We start from the raw sequence: 19937 nt of genomic DNA on the forward strand, positions 1-19937 counted from the left end.
ATAGTACAGCGGGGAGGGCATTTGCCTTGCATGCAGCCAACCTGGGTTCAAATCCTGGCATCCCATATGGTCCCCTGAGCACCCCCAGGAGTAAATCCTGACTGCACAGCCAGGAGTAACACCCGTGCCTCTCCGGGTGAAAAAATTAACAATAAAAAGATAACACCGTGGAGGTGTGCAGACTGGGGGCGGGGTGCAGAGGGAGACCTCCCAGAGGGCCTGGCCCAGAGTGAGCATAACATCCCCAAAGACCCCGTAGGATGGCTCCGCCAGGTCTGGGGTGCAGCCTCACACTTGAGTCTAAGCCACCCTGGTCAGGATGTCCAAAGAGTCCCCAGAAAAGAACCGGAAACTCTGCATTGGAGCAGACCACAGAGGATGATGCAGGGGAAGGAAAGCATTAGGGGTCCTCTTTCGAACTGCTTAGGGGCCCAGGTGACTGTTCAGAGCGGGAACTGTGTCTGCCTGCGGACAGCTAAGCCGGCTCCTGCCCGGCCCTGCCCAGCCCCGAGCACCCAAACAAAACATTCATGTTTAAAAATGGCGTATTACTACAGAGACACCTCTAACAACTCCCACCCGGCGAGGCTCAAGGGATAGGCTCTGCACTCAGGAATTATTCTGGTGGTTCTTTGGGAGCCCCCCAGCGCCTTGAGCCCAATCTAACTGCTCACATGACACACGCCAGGGTGCCCAAGTTCTGGGGTCCCTCGAGCAGAATACCCGGAGTGAGGGCCACTGCGAGCAGCTCAGGTGAGCAGAGCCGTGGCTACCCCTGCCGGGATGCTGACTTGGGGGCCATCGTGGCTCAGGGCGGGGAGAAGACGTGAATGGAGCATCCACGGGGGGATGTGGGGCCCTTGGTTCCGACCTGTGTTGGGTCTGCCTGTTGGGATGGCCCCACCCCGCCCGCACAGGGCCAGGAACGACCCTGGGTGTGACCGAGACAGCCCCTACACTCAGCTGGGGTGACCAAGCCACTTCCTCAAAGCTTCCGCACTGCTGACTGGGAACAGAAGGAGCAGAGAGGCCTCTCCCAGACATGCAATGACTCGCGTGGAAGGTGAACCCCAAATCCTGTCACCACACAGGGTCGGGCAGGCCCCTGTCCTATCACCACACAAGGGCATGCAAGCCCTTCCCTGCTCCAAGACTGGGGTGGGGAGAGACCATCGGGGGAGCCCAGAAAAGTTCTGGATTCCACAGGCCGAAGCCCAGGGACGTGAGCAAACCCACGGGGAGCTGGGTGACAGCAGCCCAGAAACCAAGCGAGCCCCAGGTTCTTTCTCTTAAGGTGCTGCTGAGACCAACATGCTGAGGGAAAGGGGGCCTGGAAATCTGGTGATGCACCTGCGTTCTCGAAAGGTCGTGTCTTGAGACCAGCAGCAGCAGTACCACAAATCAACTCACACGCCCAAGAACGCAGGGAAATGTGATCGCGTCTCAAACACACCTGCACAAGCTTCCAATGGCAGAGGGCGCAGACAGGCACCAGGAGTGCTGGAGCCGTGCACGGGTTCAAGCTGACTCCCTGACTTGGCCCTGGTGGTCACACCAGGCGGGGCTTGGAGGACCATATGGAGTGCCAGGGAACGAACCCGGGTCTGCCAGGGGCAAGGCAAGTGCCCTACCCACCTTACTATCTCTCTGGCCCTGGTACGCCGTTTTTAGAGGACATTATCAAGCTGATGTGTTTCCCCCTTGCATCTTCCCCTTCATTCCGGTATTTATTTTCCCTTTCCCTCCCTTTCTCGCTGAGGCTGAGGGTCGCACACTCTAGGTGGTGGTTACCCACTTTGGGGGGGGAGGTTTCCACTCGGCCTGCCAGAGCTCCAGCCATGCCCACTTTTCCCTATTTCCAGTGAAAAGTACGTCATAGGAAAAGCATCTGGTTGAAAACTCACATAAATCAATGCTTTTGGGTCCAGAGATTGTCTTAAGGGACTAAGCATGGAGAAACCTCACCGCACAGAAGAAAGAGCCAGAGTTCTGGCCCGGGCGCCCCTAAGAGCCAAGCTGACACTTTGAAAGAGAAATATTTCAGAAGTGCTCCCTGACAAAGATAGTAAAGAAAACATATAAAATCATATTTGCAAACAAAAAAACCACCTTTCAGAAAAAGACAACATTTAAAAAAGAAAAACTCTGGGGGGCCAGATAGACAGTTCAGTGCGAAGGTGCTTCCCTGATATCAAAGAGTCAAATATGGACCCCTGAGGACCCCCAAGAGTAATCCCTGAGCATCACCAGGTGAGGCCCCAAGCAAAAACCAAAGCAAAGCAAACAAATAAACATGTGCTGAAAATAACCAGTAGGAAACAGGCTGGGACGGGCGTGTGGGAGAAACAGAATTTCCCGCACACCCTGCACCCAGCCCTGAGGTCACACTGCAGAACCTCAAGAGTTTGAATGAAAAATGTAGGCAATTGTATTTCTAGAAAATGAGAATGTAAGATTAGAGGCTTCAGGTCTTGCCAAGACTCAATCAAGGGGAAAGGCGGGTCATGAAAACAAAATCCCTCACAAACCTGTTTCTTCTGCAGGCCCGTGGGCAGCGGCTGCGCTCCTCGAAGCGGGGGCCTGGGAGAATGCGCAGAACTTCCTCGATTCTACGCCAACCAGGCCGGGAGAGCAGCTGGGCCAGCCTCACACTGAGGGGGGCATAGCCGAGATGTCCGTGGGGTTCTGCGGAGGATTCGAGAGGGACACCTGGAGTCAAGCAACTCCTCTCTGCCTAATGGGCCAAGGGAATTTTTTATTTTTTGGCGGAGGCCATACCCTACGGTGCTTAGGGCTCCCTCCTGGTGCTGCACTCAGGGATCACAACCTGGGTTGGCCGCATTAAAGGCAAATGTCCTCCACGCTGCCGTCCTGGATTTGACTTTGGGGAGGAACACAGTGTGCTCTAGCCTACCCCGCTGAGCCCTGCCATCTCCACCCTCTACCCAATTCCCAATCTCTCTCTTCTCTCCTTCTCTCTCTCCCCCCCACCCCCACCCCTACAGCTTTATGCATCAGACCTGGTGGTGCAGAGCTGACGCATGCCTCTGCCCTCACCTCTCCTGGCCCTGAGTCCTTCTGTCTCAAACCAATCTCAGAAAGCTGCTTGGTGTCCCTGTGTGCTGGAAGGTGCCAGTGCCCGGCAGCCCGTGCAGAGGGCAGGGGCGTGGCCAAACCCCAGCACCTCTGGGTCCTCACATTCAACGGTCTGCCCGGGAAAGATTCCATCCGACTCCCACAGAAGAAAAACTGTTCATCGATTTGGTGAGAAACTTCTCCTATGGAAACTTGGCCCACTGGGGGGAGGGAATGTGGAGAGCTCTAAGCCCAGCCAAGCTACTCTCAGGCATTCTTCCGGGGGCGAGGCCCCAGGGCACAGCCACGCCCAAATCTCCCAAGGGTGAGAGTGACAGCACCCAGCATCACAGTGACCCCCAGTCTGAAACCCCCCTCTCTCTCAGTGACTCTGAGTCCAGCAGCCCCAACTGCCCACGGTGAGTCAGTTGTGTTGGTCCCCAATCCTCTTACTTGAGGCTGGCCTTTTCGCTGACCAGAGGCTTCCTTGAGCCCAGACCAGCCTCCCCCGCCCTGAGGCCTAAGTGGACAAGGGCCCCCGCTTCCCACCCCCAGCCCCCATCTTCAAAAAGTGTCCCCCAACAAGCCCCACTCAGTCCTGGCTTCTGCAAGGGCAGCGCCTTCCCACCAGCAGGATGCCACACCACTGGGGAAATGTGTGTGTATGTCTATGTACGTGACTGTGTGTGTATGTTGGCGCGCGTGCATGGCATGAAGGCTCGGCTCGCCTATTAGATGACGTGCATGTGACTGCGTGTGCTCGAAGACTCGGCTCACCTGCTCATTCACATCGTCCATCCAGAGGCGCAGGGTCTTCCGGAAGGTGGGGTAGCTGTTCCTGCCCCCCTGCTGGGGCCGCAGCAGCCCGGCCTTTTCCAGGTTCTGTAACGTCAGGATGTGCTCGTAGCCGTATGTCTGCAAGAGAAGTTGGGGAGCCTGCTAGATCTCCCACTTCCGAAGAGGGAGCGAACATTTTCACTCTCATTCTGATACTATTGTTTTTGAGTCATACCCGGCAGCATGCAAGACAAGTGCCTTACCCCTTTCTTGCTCTTGGTTTTTGTTTTTTTTTCTTTTCGGGTCACACCCGGCGATGCTCAGGGGTTACTCCTGGCTTTGCACTCAGGAATCACTCCTGGAGGTGCTCGGGAAACCATATGGGATGCTGGGAATCGAACCAGGGTTGGCTGCGTGCAAGGCAAACGCCCTACCCGCTCTGCTATTGCTGCAGCCCCTTTCGAGCTCTTTGGACCCCACATTTCCACTTTAAATCAGAATGCATGGGCCCAACGTAAGGAAGATAGATGACAGTGTACTCAAATGACTGAGTAGGAAAAGGAGGCCAACCACATCTCCTGCCGTGCTATTTTCCAGATGTCTCCTTTGTTTTGTTTGCTTTTGCCCCCCCCCACTTCCTGTGCTCAGGGATCAGTGCTGGTGGGGCCCAGGGGACCCACATGGGTGCTGGGGATCAAGCCTAGGTGGGCCACATGCAAGGCCAACTGCCTTTTTAAAAAGTTTCTCCCTTGGCAAATGAGTCACTTAGAAACACTGACCTGGAGAATTTCTCTTTTGTAATAATCCAGAACCTTCTGCTTGAGCCCACTGTTGCACACCGACTGCAGGCAAATGAGCCTGAGCACCTTGATGAGCGGATGCTTCTGGGCGATGCAGTCCTCCATATAACTGTTGACCTAGAGTCATGGCAGGTTTGTGCGTGAGCACCGGGACTGGGCCTGCAGGCCTGGGCGTTCCCGAGCCCCTCAGAGGCCCGATCAAGGAGAGGCTGGAGATTGGCTCACGCTCCTGCCCACACTCCCTGGACAACCTAAGCTCCAGGGGCTGCGGGCGGGTGCAACTGTCCCACTTGTCAGCGACACCTGAGCAGCATCAGTAAAGTAGCAGGGACTGTGGGGAATTTGGGCGCTTGCTTGCTGCAAGTGAGAATGCGGGATTTATTGACGGGCAGACAGGAAAAGCGATCATATAACCCACGCTCTTAAATTATCCGTGATGGGCTTCAATAGTCTTGGGCTTCAGGGCTGGGTCTTGTTTCTCTGAGGGCAGCGAACAGCAATGGAACACATGCACACACACACGCAATGGAACACACACACACACAAATACACACACAATGGAACACACACACACACAAACACACACACAATGGAACACACACACACACACACACACACCACCCCCGGTCAACAGAAACCTATCCCTTGGCAGAATCTCTTTCCGCACATTTTGCACTGCCCTGACAGGTATTTAGGCCAGACACGGGAATCAAAGCGATTCCTTTCCTACCTCGAGTTCTGTTTGCCAATCTGGTTAACTATCGGCTAAAACGGTTTTATTGTTCACGTACCTTATCAGTGTCTATTCCGGACATAAACTCCTGCTCCACGGTTAACTGATCAAAGAAGTCTTCAGACGCTGAAACATAATTAACGCACGAGCATTTCAGAAGTGGGAGAAATGCTCATTTCTCCCAGAGGCATGCAAAGTAGCAAGCAAGCACCAAATTTAAGTCATCACCGGGAAGGCACCTTCCAGAACAGTGAGGCTGACGGCCTGTGCCCTGAGGTGCGCCTAGACACAGAGCCCCAGGGCCTGGGCCCTAGCAGCTTCCCCTTCACACTAATTAAAGCAATTTCCCAAGGGCATTTTACTTTGGTTCATTTGGGGGCCACCCCCGGTGGTGCTCAGGGATCACTCCTGGCAGGCTTCGGAGACCATATGGGACTCCGGGATCCAACCCGGGCCGGCTGTGTGCCAGGCACTGCAGTACCGCTGCAACTCCAGCTCCTTGCAACATCCGACTGAAACCAACCTCAGCAAGTAGTGCCAGGTCTGGCGAAGCAGTGCTGGCGCCACCCGGAGCCCGGGAGAGCCCTGCTGCACCACCTGACCCCGCAGAACCCAACAGTCACACTCGGAACATTTCTGCGAGGACCCAGCGGCTGGCACAGGGAACAATGCACAAGTGAAACAGTAGCCGGGGCCCCCAGAAGTAGCAGGGAGCCAGTGACACACCCTGAGCCTGAGCCCGGGACGGGGCACTCACTCGTCACGTCCTGGATGAGCTCGGCGATGGAGGTGTGGTTGGCCAGGGAGCCCCGCGCCACCTGCATGTGGGGTAGCTGGGAGACGAACTGCTTGATCTCGCCCACCGTCTTGACGTTGTGCCTTTCCTGAGGGAGGGGAGAAGGTCACGACAGTACTGGGGACAGCACTCAGGGCCACATACACACACACACACACACACACACACACACACACTGTGCCTCAGCCCCAGCCCTGGCTGCCAAGAGTGCATTTCTAAGAGTTTAGGTCTTTGGGTTGCCCAGGGCACGTTTGAATCACGTGCAAGGCAGTTCCCCGGGCTTCCTCCTGGCCTGGAACTCAAGGATCACTCCTGGCCTGCACCGGGACCACATGGAATGCTGGGGAGTGAATCCAGGTCAGCTGCATGCAAGGTAAGCGCCTGGCCCGTCGTGCTATCCCTCCGGCTCCCCCAAATTAATTTTTAGTGTGAGAAACGGACACAAAACGAATTAGGCTATAACCAGATCCCACAGCCACAGGAAAATAGAAAAGGCATGTTGGTGGGTCCAGGGACTGCGACAGCCACATCCTGCAGCACTGGGAGACCATGTGGACAGGGAGGGAGCCCAGGGCCCACGCAGGCCACACCTGACACTGCATGGTCCCTGCCAGGGATGTGGAGCTCAGCAAACTGCCTTGAAGCCACAAAAGCTAACGCTCGTATAGCCTGAGACCTCAACAATAGCAAATCAAGTGTAAAACGTTTCCTGGGTCCAAGCTATACAGTGGGGGAGGCGCTTGCTCAGTGCCCGGCCTCCCCACAGAACCCCGAGGCCTGCCAGGAGCCAGCCCTGAGCACTGGCAGCGGGAAGGGAGGGAACTGGACACCACGGCGAGCTCGGAGCTGGAACAGTGAATGCCTGACACTTCTTATCCATAGCTTTATAAGTCACAGTGGTAAAGGTAAAAGGCCCTCCCGTTGATCGTCGATTTGCTCGAGCGGGCCCAGTAACGTCTCCATTGGAGACTTTGTTGTTACTGTGTCTGGCATATCGAATACTCTCGGTAGCTTGCCGGGCTCTCCGAGAGGGGCGGAGGAATCGAACTCGGGTCGGCCATGTTGGCCGCTTGTAAGGCGAACGCCCTACCCACTGTGCTATCGCTCCAGCCCGAGTCACGGTGAGTAAATAAAAAATTGAGGAACAAAACCCAAGTGAGACAAAAGCAGCTTCAGAAATACAATAACCATGGGGTCAGAGTGACAGAACAGTGGTGAGGTGCTTGCCTTGCATGCGGCCAGCCTGGGTTCGATCCCCAGCATCCCATGTGGTTGCCTCAGCCCACCAGAAGTGATCCCTGAGCGCAGAGCCAGGGGTTAGCCCTGAACACCTCTGGGTGTGCCTCCCCTCAAAAAAAAATACCAAAAAAAAATCCAAAGAAATACAAATACTGGAGATAACTGGAGATAAAATAGTGGAGATAACTCCTAAAAAAGATGAAATCAGGAAATCCATCCTTCAAGGGAAAAAGTGATTTTTAAAAACTTCCCCAGAGTTAAAAAATTCAGCTTCTATCATTTTACTGATTCAGGTTTCAAAAGTGACCTGAACCCAGAATAAACGAGCAGCAGGAGGGCGCGAGGTGCTAAGGAAGCTGGGGGCCGGGGACTGTGCTCTCAGTATCACCCGCCGTCCCAGCCTGCTCGGGCTGATCCCGGATTCCCTAGATGCAGGAGCTAGCGGAGATGCCGCCACCGCCAGCGGCTGGGAGGAAGGAGAGAGGGACAGGGAGTGCGGACGGTGACTGGCAAAGGACCTGACACCAGGAGAGGGCCTGGCACCACCTTTCCCCAGGCGCCCGCAGCCCAGGCCCCAGTCACCTCAAAGGCGGCCGAGATGACCTTGGCCTTCTTGCTGAGCACGGCGCCCACGGCGTTGAAGTTGCAGTCTCGGATCTCGGCGTAGAGCTCCTCGGCTGAGTTCAGCGGCAGCCTCTTGGCCTCTGTGGGCAGGTCCTGCCCGTCACCCTGCCTCTTCGGGTCGAATTTCTCGGGCGGCAACTTTACATGACCTGCACGGGAGGGGACACCCCAAGTGAGACTCCAGAGACTTCCTTTCAGGGGAGAGCACTGGGCTTTGAGTCACTAGCTGCGCACGAGCGCAGGACGCTCACACTTTTCACGCACGGCTTCCCTGGCCTGGCCCGTGGGCCGCCTTCTGCCACTGCCAGCCCGAACTGAACTCAGGATGGGGCCACCCGAGGAAACATGCCCCCGGGCGGCCCACTGTCTGTCCTGCTGGCGCGTGCAAGTGCATGCAGTCTACACCGACATCTCAACAAGCCAAGAGGAGCCCAGGATGGGGCTGGAGTGATAGCACAGCAGGGAGGGTATTTGCCTTGCACTGGGCAGACCCTGGTTCGAGTCCCAGCATCCCATATGGCCCCCTGAGCACCGCCAGGAGTAACTCCTGAGTGCAGCGCCAGGAGTAACCCCTGTGTATTGCCAAGTGTGACCCCTGTTACTGTCCTCCCATTGTTCATCGATTTTGCTCAAGCGGGCCCAGTAACGTCTCCATCTTGAGACTTGTTACTGTGTTTGGCATATCGAACACGTCACGGGTAGCTTGCCAGGCTTTGCTGTGTGGGCAAGATACTCTCCGAAAAAGAAAAAGAAAAACAAGATCCCAGGAATCACCTCAGCATGGAAGTGTGCATGACGGCAGGAGACAGCTCCGAAGGCTTCTTTCCTTTCCTTTTCCTTTCTCTGATATTTGGGCCACACCTGTCAGTGCTCAAGGCTTATTCCTGGCTCTGTGCTCTGGGCTTATTCTTGGCAGTGACTGGGGGAACCATATGCGGTCCTGGGGACCAAACTCACCCTAACTGCTGCTCTGCCTCTAGCTCCAACTTGGTTCCTTTCAAAAAAACATCTCCTCCAGTTTCAACACAAATCCCGACGTGTCTACACACAATCAGCTCCACTGCTGTGGGTCCAGAGAGACGGGTCATCAGGGGCAGCGCACGCTCAAGTCCAGCTGTCTGTTCCTCTGAGCACTGCCCCGTGTGGGCCCTGAGCACGGTGGGGTGGAGCTGAGAATCATAAAGCAACAAGAACTCCTGCATCGGAGAATGTGGGGAGAGAAAGGGACCGACGGAAGGAAAATACTTCTCGGTGCTTTCCAAATCCTAAGCCCCTCCGAACAGCCCGGGCTTCAGCGTCTGGAGATAGCACACCACGGTGGCCGCGGGACCCGGGGCCTGAGCACATGCTGAGATACACGAGGTCGGCAAGACCTTGCATTCCTGCTCAAAGCAGAGGGGCAGCCGCTGGCCCAGGCAGCCTGCACGCAGCTCCTGCACGGGCCTGCCATCGCCCTCGGTCCAGCCACGGGCGCAGAGCTGGGGGGTTATGGGGAAGCCCAATTTCCCCTTGTTTTTCAGATTTCTCTTAACGGTTTCTTTTGGGGGGGGTTACACCCAGCGATGCATTGGAATTACTCCTGGCTCTGCACTCAGGAATTACTCCTGGCGGTGCTCAGGGGACCATATGGGATGCTGGGAATCGAACCCGGGCTGAGCCGCGTGCAAGGCAAATGCCCTACCCGCTCTGCTATCACTCCAGCCCTCTCCCTTAATTAAATGTTTGATCAGCAGGAAGTGTGTGATGTGAAGAGACTGTGAGTTCCCGAAACTCCTTCCTCCCGGAGGCACCCCACGAGTCCCATCTCTCAGACCTCCGCACCCCCAACCCCAGCACCTCTGCCAGATCCCCCGAGAGACTTGCAGAAGCACCAGGAGGTGGGGACCCCTCGCACAGGGTGCTCCCGTGCCAGGACAGCTCGGAGCAGGAGTCTGGGGAGGGGCTGTGTGTGTGGCATCACCCCCAGGCGCTGCCAGGCACAGCCCTGGTGGCCCCAGGGCCATGGACTGGCCACACAGAGCAGAAAATCACCGAGATTAGCCCCACAGTCCCTTGGGCACTGCTTACGACTGTCCCCACAAAAGGAAACAACTTAAGAAGTTATCCTTCGGAACAACTGGTAAAAAACAAACGGGAAACACCTCCATAATTATTAAAGAGCAGGAAAATGCTTTGTTGTGTGGAAATGCCTCCACGTGTGGTCCTGCTCTGCTTCCGTGGCCGCCATCACTGAGCCACACATTCACCACTGCAGATACACACACACACACACACACACACATGCCATCGCAATCCACTCTGCGATAACCAGCTTGGCACACTGGACAGACAGCACTGTCCGGACTCGGCCAGCACTCAGCAGCTGCAGGGCTCTTTGTCCCCAGAGAGACCCCATGCAGTTAGCTGCATCCCCGTCCTTTCAGACCGGGGCTCTATCCCCAGGACTGTTCCCGGCCAGGGCCACTCCTGAAGGCGCTGGAGTTACCCCTCTTGCGGCCTGGGGCTCCCTGTTCTGAAGAGAAGACACGAATCAGACTGTGGGAAACTTCTCAGACTGTATCCCAGCAGGAGCTACTCCCGGCTCAGTGCTCACTGGACAAGGCAGGAGTGTGGATGGAACTGAGCGCTGGCTGTGCGCCTGGCACTAGCCCTGTGAGCTTTCCTAGCCCCCACTCAGATCTGAAATGCTACAGAATCTAACATCCGGGGCCAAACCCCCCTGACCTTGGACCCAGGCACCCCTCAGAAACACTCTATTCCTCACGCCTCCCTGGGCGGCCCCGAGCAGCGGGGCTGCACACCGCATGGCCCTCTGCACAAGGCCTTCGCCTCGGTTTCCCCGATGGTGTCCTGGCTCGAGCTCGCTTTCACCTTGGGCTGAAAGTCAGTACCTGACATTTTCAAATATTCTGACTTACACACAAAGGCCGCACCTTCAAAACCTTTTGAGATTGATTTTACTCAGCTAACCTATTAGTAACTGATGTCACTTCACTTACTGTTCTGGATGCCATAAATTTCATCGATGAGTCCCTCCTATGTCAGCTGAGTCGCAAGGGGCGTTAATAAATCCACATTTCGATCAAGCAACAAGAGGTTATCAAAAACAGGAAATACGGAATTCTGGCTTCCTATAAACTCTCTCTTCATCCTGATCATCATATTGGCCACTTGCTGGAAACAAAGTACAGAATCAGGCAGAGCCTTTTTAGCAATGGGCGGATTTTTAAATGAAGCTAAAAAGAGCCCGGCAATCCAAACTTTAAAAATAAGACGGAAAAAAAATCGAACAATAAAATAAAACAAGACAGGCCTGAGACGGTATGGTGGGTAGGATGCTTGCCTTGCAGGTGGCTGACCCAGGTTCAATTTCTGGCACAGCATACGATCCCTCAAACCCTGCCAGGAGTGAGCCCCGAGCACTGCTGGGTATGGAGAGGGTGTGAGGAGGGAGAGTGCGAGAGAGGGAGGGAGAGTAGGGATGGAAAAGAAAAGATAAAGAACAGAAAAGAGAAAAGGAAAGAGGGCTGGGAGACAGCAAAGGGGCCAGGGGTCACGCCTTGCACGCAGACAGCCTCAGTTTGGTGGCCCTAGCACAGAGCCAAGAGCACTGCGAGGTGGAGCCCCAATCCCCACCCGCAGGAGAGAGGCCCCCTCCCCGCCCTGGCTCACCCTGGCGCACTCGCCCTTGCCGAAGATCTGGGGGATGGTCCCGTACAGGGCCTGCAGCGTCATCAGGTCCTTGGCCGCGTGGTACAGGCTCGTCTGGTCGCTGTCCAGGTAGCACTCCTGTGGGAGAGGGCCAGGCGCGTGGGCATAGGCTCTGCGAGTCAGCACTGAGGCCCCAAGGCAGCGCCTCTACTGGGGGCGAGCATCGCTGGGCGGGCGAGGAAAGGCTGGCCTCCGCATGCCCGCATGACCACACAGCAGGACACTCTGGGCTTGCAGAAGGGCAGGCAGCCTCTCCCACAAACAGCAGCGAGTGTCACAGGGGACAGGAGGAGGGCAGCCACGGTCTCGGAGAAGGGCCACAAGGTCCATTTAACACACAGACAAAAAGAAACATCTTTGGCCCAGAAAGAGGGAAGAGCACGTACGCGCCCCCAGCCAGGCGGTTCAGCAGGGCTGACAGAGCACACACGGTCCCCAGCGGGGCCTCAAGATCACTCCTGCGCCTCAATCCCTTCATCCAGCAAGTGCAGAGAGCAGAGGAGGGAAACCACGCAACGCACTTCACCTGCACTCCACCTGATGCGGCGGCACTCCTGGTGCCCATCGCGGGACTCTCTTTATTTTTTTTCTTTTTGGGTCACACCTGGCAATGCACAGGGGTTACTCCTGGCTCATGCACTCAGGGACTACTCCTAGTGGTGCTCGGGGGACCATATGGGATGCTGGAAATCGAAACCGGGTCGGCCGCATGCAAGGCAAACGCCCCACCTGCTGTGCTATTGCTCCAGCCCCTCATCGTGGAATCTTTAACCCTGACTAAAGCAGCGGCTTGCGGGAGTGCACCCCAAAGGCGTGAGGACGAGGGGTGCAGACTGGGGGCGGGGTGCAGAGGGAGACCTCCCAGAGAGCCTGGCCCAGAGTGAGCACAGTATCGCCAAAGGTCCCGTAGGATGTCTCTGTCACGTCTGGGGTTCCAAGTCTGGGACACTTCAGTCCAAAACATCCTGGTCGGGATGTCCAAAGGGTCCTCAGAAAAGGACCAGAAATTCCTCATTGGAGCAGAGCAGAGAGGAAGATTCAGGGGAAGGAAAGCATTAGGGGGCCTCTTTCGAACTGCTCAGGGGCCCAGGAGACTGTTCAGAGCGGGAACTGTGTCTGCCTGCGGACAGCTAAGCCGGCTCCTGCCCGGCCCTGCCCAGCCCTGAGCACCCAAACAAAACATTCATTTTAAAAAATGGTTTATTACTACAGAGACACCTCAAACAACTCCCACCCGGCGAGGCTCAGGGGATACCCCGGCTCTGCACTCAGGAATTATTCTGGTGGTGCTTTGGGACCATATGGCTCAGCAGAACCGTGAGTCAACACAGGAAGCTGAGGGCCGGAGTCTGCAAAGCCCCTGAGGGAGCCCAGGCAGGTCTGGTCACTCCAGGCATTTCCTCTCAGCTGCCGACTGTCTCGTAGAGGGACAGTGAACAGACAGACGGACGAGCCCGTCCCTGCACACAGATCCCGACCCCTGGCATCCTCTACTCCATGAAGCTGACTGCGGGGGGCTCCGTGTGTGTGGGGGGGGGGTCGGACCCGAGCAGCAGACTCCGTCCTGTGAGGGCTGGAAGGTCCCTCATATTCACACAAGGAAGCCTCAGAGAGGCTTGGTGAGGGCTCCGGGGCCCTTGGCAAACTCCACCCGGGCTGGGTGACGCCCTCAGCGCGCCGAACCCAATCTGACTGCTCACATGACACACGCCAGAGTGCCCATGTTCTGGGGTCCCTTGAGCAGACTACCCGAAGTGAGGGCCCCTGCGAGCAGCTCAGGTGAGCAGAGCCGTGGCTACCCCCGCCGGGATGCTGGCTCGGGGGCCATCGTGGCTCAGGGCGGGAGAGAAGATGTGAATGCAGCATCCACGGGGGGATGTGGGGCCCCTGGTTCCGACCTGTCTCGGGTCTGTCTGTTGGGATGGCCCCACCCCGCCTGCGCAGGGCCAGGAGCGACCCTGGGTGTGACCGAGACAGCCCCTACCCTCAGGCGGGGTGACCAAGCCTCTTCCTCAACGCTTCCGCACTGCTGTCTGGGAACAGAAGGAGCAGAGAGGCCGCTCCCAGACCTGCAATGACTCGAGTGAAAGGTGAACCCCGAGTCCTGTCACCACACAGGGCCGGGCAGGCCCCTGTCCTGTCGCGGGACAGCGGGGAGGGCCTGGACGCGGGGCTGCGCTCGCTGCCAGACGGACTCGAGTAGCCCCGTTTCCCTCCCAGGGCCGGGCACAGGCCGGGAGCGGAACGCCCCCTCTCTCGGGCTGCACTGGGGGCGCCCCCGGCTCCAGAGGCCGCCAACTGCCCCGGCCATCCCTTCGCTGCCCGCGCACTCGCCCGGGAATCGCGCAGGGAGTCCAGGGTCTCGGCGCCGCCCAGCCCCGCCGCCACGTGACGCGCGGGTCACGTGAACATCGTGCCGTCACGCCTCCTCCGGAAGCCGGAAGCGACCGGGGACCCCGTGCCTCTTCCGGGTCTGGGGTTCCGCCTCTTGGTTCTGCCCACCCACCCACCCCCAGTCCTAGGGGTGGGCGTGGCTCAGGCCAATGTGGGCGTGGTTCAGAGAGATGGGCGTGGCTCGGCCCCAGGTAGGCGTGGCCCGGGCGGAGAGGGGCGTGGCTCCGGTCCACATGGGCGGGGCCGGGACTCGACCTCATTTCTCAGCTTCTCCAGCTCTGAGTCCTTCTCTGTGAGCAAAGCGCTGGTAATACTGATGGATTTCTGCAGGGAAGCTTTCTCTTCATTGGCGCCTCTTATGAACTCGGATTCTCTAAAAGACCAAAGAGTTCAAAATGCCAGAAATCAAGCCAGAGAGAGGCCAGTGCACAACTGCCCTAGAACGTAGGCTCAACGGCTCCCAGGACTGTTGCAGGGGTAGGGGCCCAGGCTTTGATGCTTGCAGAAGTTTAGTGAAATTTTACTGACTGTGAGGGAGAAAAAGTTTGCCTATGTGTACATGCCAGAACCTGCGTATCATTGTGTCCATTTGAATTTAAAGAAACAAATTAATAACTTTGGGAGATGGAGAACAAAAAGAAAAAAGAAAAAAAAAGGACTTGTTGCACCCACACCCCCCCAAAAAAAGAATTCTTTTAAACACCTAATCCCAGGTTGAAGTGCGATATCTTGAATAAATTATTACCAAGCTATGACAACAATTAAATCACACACATGCAAAGCAATTATACGAATGTCATGCAGAGCGGCTTTATGCTGGGAGTATCCATTGGTTCTCACTCATTTCAGTAACTTTCAGCAAGTTCGGAGATTTTGTTTTTGAAACCTTTCTGAGCCAGAACAGGGGCAAAGAATGTTCCGACTAATCCAACAGAGAATGATTTTCATCCAGACTCTGGAGAGGACCAAAGTGAGTTGCTCTTAAACAAAAAGGCAATTCGCAAAAGGCCAGAACAGAAAGATGAACATGGGTTTCCGGTAGAGGATGAGAGCTCGGGACATACAGAGTGGGTGGCCTCACACCCTCAGCCAGACTCTCCTCCGGGCTGGCTTGCAGAGCAGGAGGAGGAGGACCTGGCCTGGGGAGAGAGGGCGGCAAGACAGAGAAGGAGCAAAGACACAATAGATACAACCCAACGGGTGCGTGTATGGCTGTGTGTGTGTGAGAGAGAGAGAGAGAGAGCATTTACACCACAAAAGGACGTGTGTGGGGGAGCACAGGGTGGGGACGGACAGCCAGTCAAGATTGGGCAATGCCACAGTCTGGAAAGGACATGAGAGGGGACAGAAGTGTGGCTCCTGGGATGCATATTTGGAGAGAGACAGAGGTGTGTGTGAAGTGGGGGATCTCATTAAAGTCTGGGGTCCAGGACAGCTGTGGATGTTCGTGTCATACTCACTGGCTCAAATCTGTGTGCCTTGGGTACGGAGGGAATGTGCAGCCCTGGGAGAAGTCGGGAGGGCCAATGGGAACTCCCTCCATCCACCTTGCGGCACTGGGTCATGCATGTTTAGATCACATGCACTGGGCCATAGCACCAGTGATGCGGGCAGGTGACACAGTGAAGGAGGCATAACTGACAGCAACAAGCTGAGTCTCCCTGGTCCCTGGCTGAGTGGGTGAATGAGGAGCATGTTCCTAGGGTCGGATCCCTCCGAAAACTGACAGGAGGAATCGGAGACTGAGGCCCACGTTAGAAATAGCAGAATGTATGTCTGGTTAGTGAGATCCAAGATATCCGCACACACATTACAGAATTCTCATGGGTTTATGGCAAACTGAAATTCTCACAGAGATGAAAAGAGAACTGTGTATTTATCTCAGTGTGTGGCTCACACTTACACTCCAGATCATTAAGTAGTAAGAAAAGAATCTGAGACTAACAGAGATCTCTTGAATTCAACCCCAAGGGCTGGACGTACACCAGAAAGGGTGGTGCAGTTAAGCTATTACATGAGTAACACCTCGCTAGGAAATAGGATCTTGTTTAGGTGGAAATAAGAGGGTTTTAGAGGAAAGGAAATCTCTGATGCAACCCCGTGGGTCAGGAATCTTGACTTTCCTACGGCATGTGTTTGGGGGCTGGGCTGGGGTCTACACTTCACAGACAGGAGAGCTGGGTTGGTCCCCAGCACTGCATGGTCTCTGGAGGCGGGAATGACTGCAGAGCACTGCGTCCCCAACGCAAAGCAAAACAAACTTATTTGGTAACTGATCCCACCATAAGATTATTTTAAGAGTTCCTTGCTCTAAATCTAACACACACTTAGAAAATCTGATTTTGAATGTTTATTCAAAGTGAAGGGGTTTAAGGAAGATGAGCAGATTCTGATTTTTTGTGGGGAAGGGGGGTTATACCGGGAGATCTCAGGGTTTCCTCCTGGTTCTGCACTCAGGAATTACTCCTGGAAGTGCTCAGGGGGACCATATGTGATGCCGAGGATCGAACCCAGTTGGCCGTGTGCAAGGCAACTGCTCTCACACTGGAATGTCGCTCCAGTCCCAGAGCCCAATTCTTTGGTCAGGACTATCCAACTTGCCTGAGCCAGGAGCTCTGAGGCAGGAGGAGAGGGCAGCTTCCTTGGCGTGTTCCTGACACAAGCCTGGAACATTGCACAATCCCCCGGCCGGCTGTCCATGACAGGGCATGTGTGGCGACCCCTACATGGACACGGCCAAACAGACCCCGGCAGCTGCTCCTGCTGACCAGTCCTCACGGCTAATTCCTTTGGTCTCTTCTTAGCTCTGACTTCTACCGTGCAAGCCACAAGTGGCTAGAGGACATCGGGCCTCTTTACCGATGCACGAGTCACAAATTCATGGGCCCCTTTAAAGCCACATGCTTTAGAGTTGGTGTCCTGAGCAACAGCAGAGGGAGGAGAGCCAGAAGGGAGGTCTCCGGGGCCAGAAACCTTTCCCAAGGGATCACACTATCCAGATTCTTTCCTTACGACTTACATAAGAAATAAATCGCAGTCATGATGCAAATACCTTAAAGTGTTACTGGGCAACCTTTCAAAATGCAAATAACAAGAACCAAATATTAGAAACAGGAAGAGAAATGCAAATACAGCCAGGAGAACTAAATTGGCACTGAAGTTCTTTGCTGTGGCTTGATCTAAAAGGGTGCGTGCGTGTGCGTGTGTGTGAGTGTTGTGTTTGTTGTCGAGAGTATTTTTTTTTTTTTTTATTTATTGAATCACTGTGGGAAAGGTTACAAAGCTTTCAGGTTTATGTCTCAGTCATGCAAATATCAAACACATTTCCCTTTACCAATACTTATTTTTTCCCATGAAGAACCCCAATAAAACCCCACCCCCCACCCCTCCCCGTCCCTGTGAGGCAGATGAATTCTAGTTAACACTCTATCCGCTTTGATTAGATTGTTTCAATAAAAGATTCACCACTATTATTTAGAGTTTACCCCCCACCCCCCAAATCAGACATGCTGAAAAAGCATTGTGAAGTGATTTGCTTTCTCCAGCTGGGTTCAAGAATTAAATGTTGGTTTTGGATTTCTGCTATTTTACTTATTGACCCTGGAAGTATTTCTACTGAAAGTCAGATAGTTAAGAAATTGGTTTCTGTGTTCTGGAGTCGTGGCCGTGCTGGAGAGCCGCTCGTGGGGGGCAACTGGTGGCCTCGGTAGGGCGTGAAGGGCGGAGCGAAACGCCCCCCTTCCCATGAGGTTTTAGTCGCCCCCACACTCCCGGCTCATACCTGCTGTCCACAAGGCTCCCATGTGGCCGCCATCTTTCTTTCCAGAGAGGAGAGGGCGAATGGGGCAACACCCTTTCCCCTCCGGCAGACTTGATGGGCTGGATCAACGCATAGTCCATTCACTTTTCTGCTCCAAGCTGCTGGGTTCTGCATTAAGTCCTTGTGCTTCTGGGGCCATGGCCGTGCTGGAGAGCCGCTCGTGGGGGGCAACTGGTGACCTCGGTAGGGCGTGAAGGACGGACCGGAACGCCCCCCGACCCATGAGGTTTTAGTCGCCCCCACTCCCCCGGCTCATACCTGCTGTCCACAAGGCTCCCATGTGGCCGCCATCTTTCTTTCCAGAGAGGAGAGGGCGAATGGGGCAACACCCTTTCCTCTCCGGCAGACTTGATGGCCTGGATCAATGCATAGTCCTTTCACTTTTCTGCTCCAAGCTGCTGGGTTCTGCATTAAGTCCTTGTGCTTCTGGGGCCGTGGCTGTGCTGGAGAGCCGCTCGTGGGGGGCAACTGGTGACCTCGGTAGGGCGTGAAGGACGGACCGGAACGCCCCCCTTCCCATGAAGTTTTAGTCGCCCCCACACCCCCGGCTCATACCTGCTGTCCACAAGGCTCCCATGTGGCCGCCATCTTTCTTTCCAGAGAGGAGAGGGCGAATGGGGCAACACCCTTTCCCCTCCGGCAGACTTGATGGGCTGGATCAACGCATAGTCCATTCACTTTTCTGCTCCAAGCTGCTGGGTTCTGCATTAAGTCCTTGTGCTTCTGGGGCTGTGGCTGTGCTGGAGAGCCGCTCGTGGGGGGTGACTGGTGACCTCGGTAGGGCGTGAAGGACGGACCGGAACGCCCCCCTTCCCATGAGGTTTTAGTCGCCCCCACACCCCCGGCTCATACCTGCTGTCCACAAGGCTCCCATGTGGCCGCCATCTTTCTTTCCAGAGGGAGGAGGGCGGAAGGGAGCAACACCCTTTCCCCTCTGGGCAGAAATGATTGCCTGGATTAACGCATAGTCCTTTCACTTTTCTGCTCCAAGCTGCTGGGTTCTGCATTAAGCCCTTGTGCTTCTGGGGCTGTGGCCGTGCTGGAGAGCCGCTCGTGGGGGCAACTGGTGACCTCGGTAGGGCGTGAAGGACGGACCGGAACGCCCCCCTTCCCATGAGGTTTTAGTCGCCCCCACACCCCCGGCTCATACCTGCTGTCCACAAGGCTCCCATGCGGCCGCCATCCTTCTTTCCAGAGAAGAGAGGGCGAATGGGGCAACACCCTTTCCCCTCCGGCAGACTTGATGGCCTGGATTAACGCATAGTCCTTTCACTTTTCTGCTCTAAGCTGCTGGGTTCTGCATTAAGTCCTTGTGTTTCTGGGGCTGTGGCCGTGCTCCAAACTTAACTCTGACTTTCAGGGAGAAAGATTGGGTGGTTTACTTCTCATTGATCACTTTGTATATAGAGAGATGTCGCGCGGCCGCGTAAGCGGCCGCGTGGTTTTGAGAAAAAGTCCTCGTTCCCGCATACTCGAGCTGTGTTTGTAGAGGCTTCTGGTCACCGGGGTTCCATCTGGGGGAGGCGAGATGCGGCGCCTACTCCATCTGGAACTTGCGGGTGAACTTGGCTCTTTTTGGAACCTGTTTTTTCTTTTTTTTTTTCCTCCGGGATCCCGCACCCTCCATGTGTTCTTTCTCTTATGCTTAAGGCTTCAAAGATGGCGCTGGGGGGCGGGCTGTGGGCATGACTTCCGGAATCAGAGGTTACCTGGGAGGTGTAGTCCGGCAGATTTGAGAAAAAGTCCTCGTTCCCGCATACTCGAGCTGTGTTTGTAGAGGCTTCTGGTCACCGGGGTTCCATCTGGGGGAGGCGAGATGCGGCGCCTACTCCATCTGGAACTTGCGGGTGAACTTGGCTCTTTTTGGAACCTGTTTTTTCTTTTTTTTTTTCCTCCGGGATCCCGCACCCTCCATGTGTTCTTTCTCTTATGCTTAAGGCTTCAAAGATGGCGCTGGGGGGCGGGCTG

The 19937-nt window shown here is 55.5% G+C and overlaps 1 pseudogene; it reads right to left on the reverse strand.

The window, feature by feature from the left end:
- The window catches only part of LOC130016602 (vacuolar protein sorting-associated protein 33A-like), a 67781-nt pseudogene extending 55461 nt beyond the window's left edge, over window positions 1–12320 (reverse strand).
- Window positions 12321–19937: the final 7617 nt, after the last annotated feature.

The sequence above is a fragment of the Sorex fumeus genome, unplaced genomic scaffold (assembly GCF_029834395.1).
Source record: "Sorex fumeus unplaced genomic scaffold, SorFum_2.1 ptg000160l, whole genome shotgun sequence".
In the NCBI taxonomy this organism is placed as follows: domain Eukaryota; kingdom Metazoa; phylum Chordata; class Mammalia; order Eulipotyphla; family Soricidae; genus Sorex; species Sorex fumeus.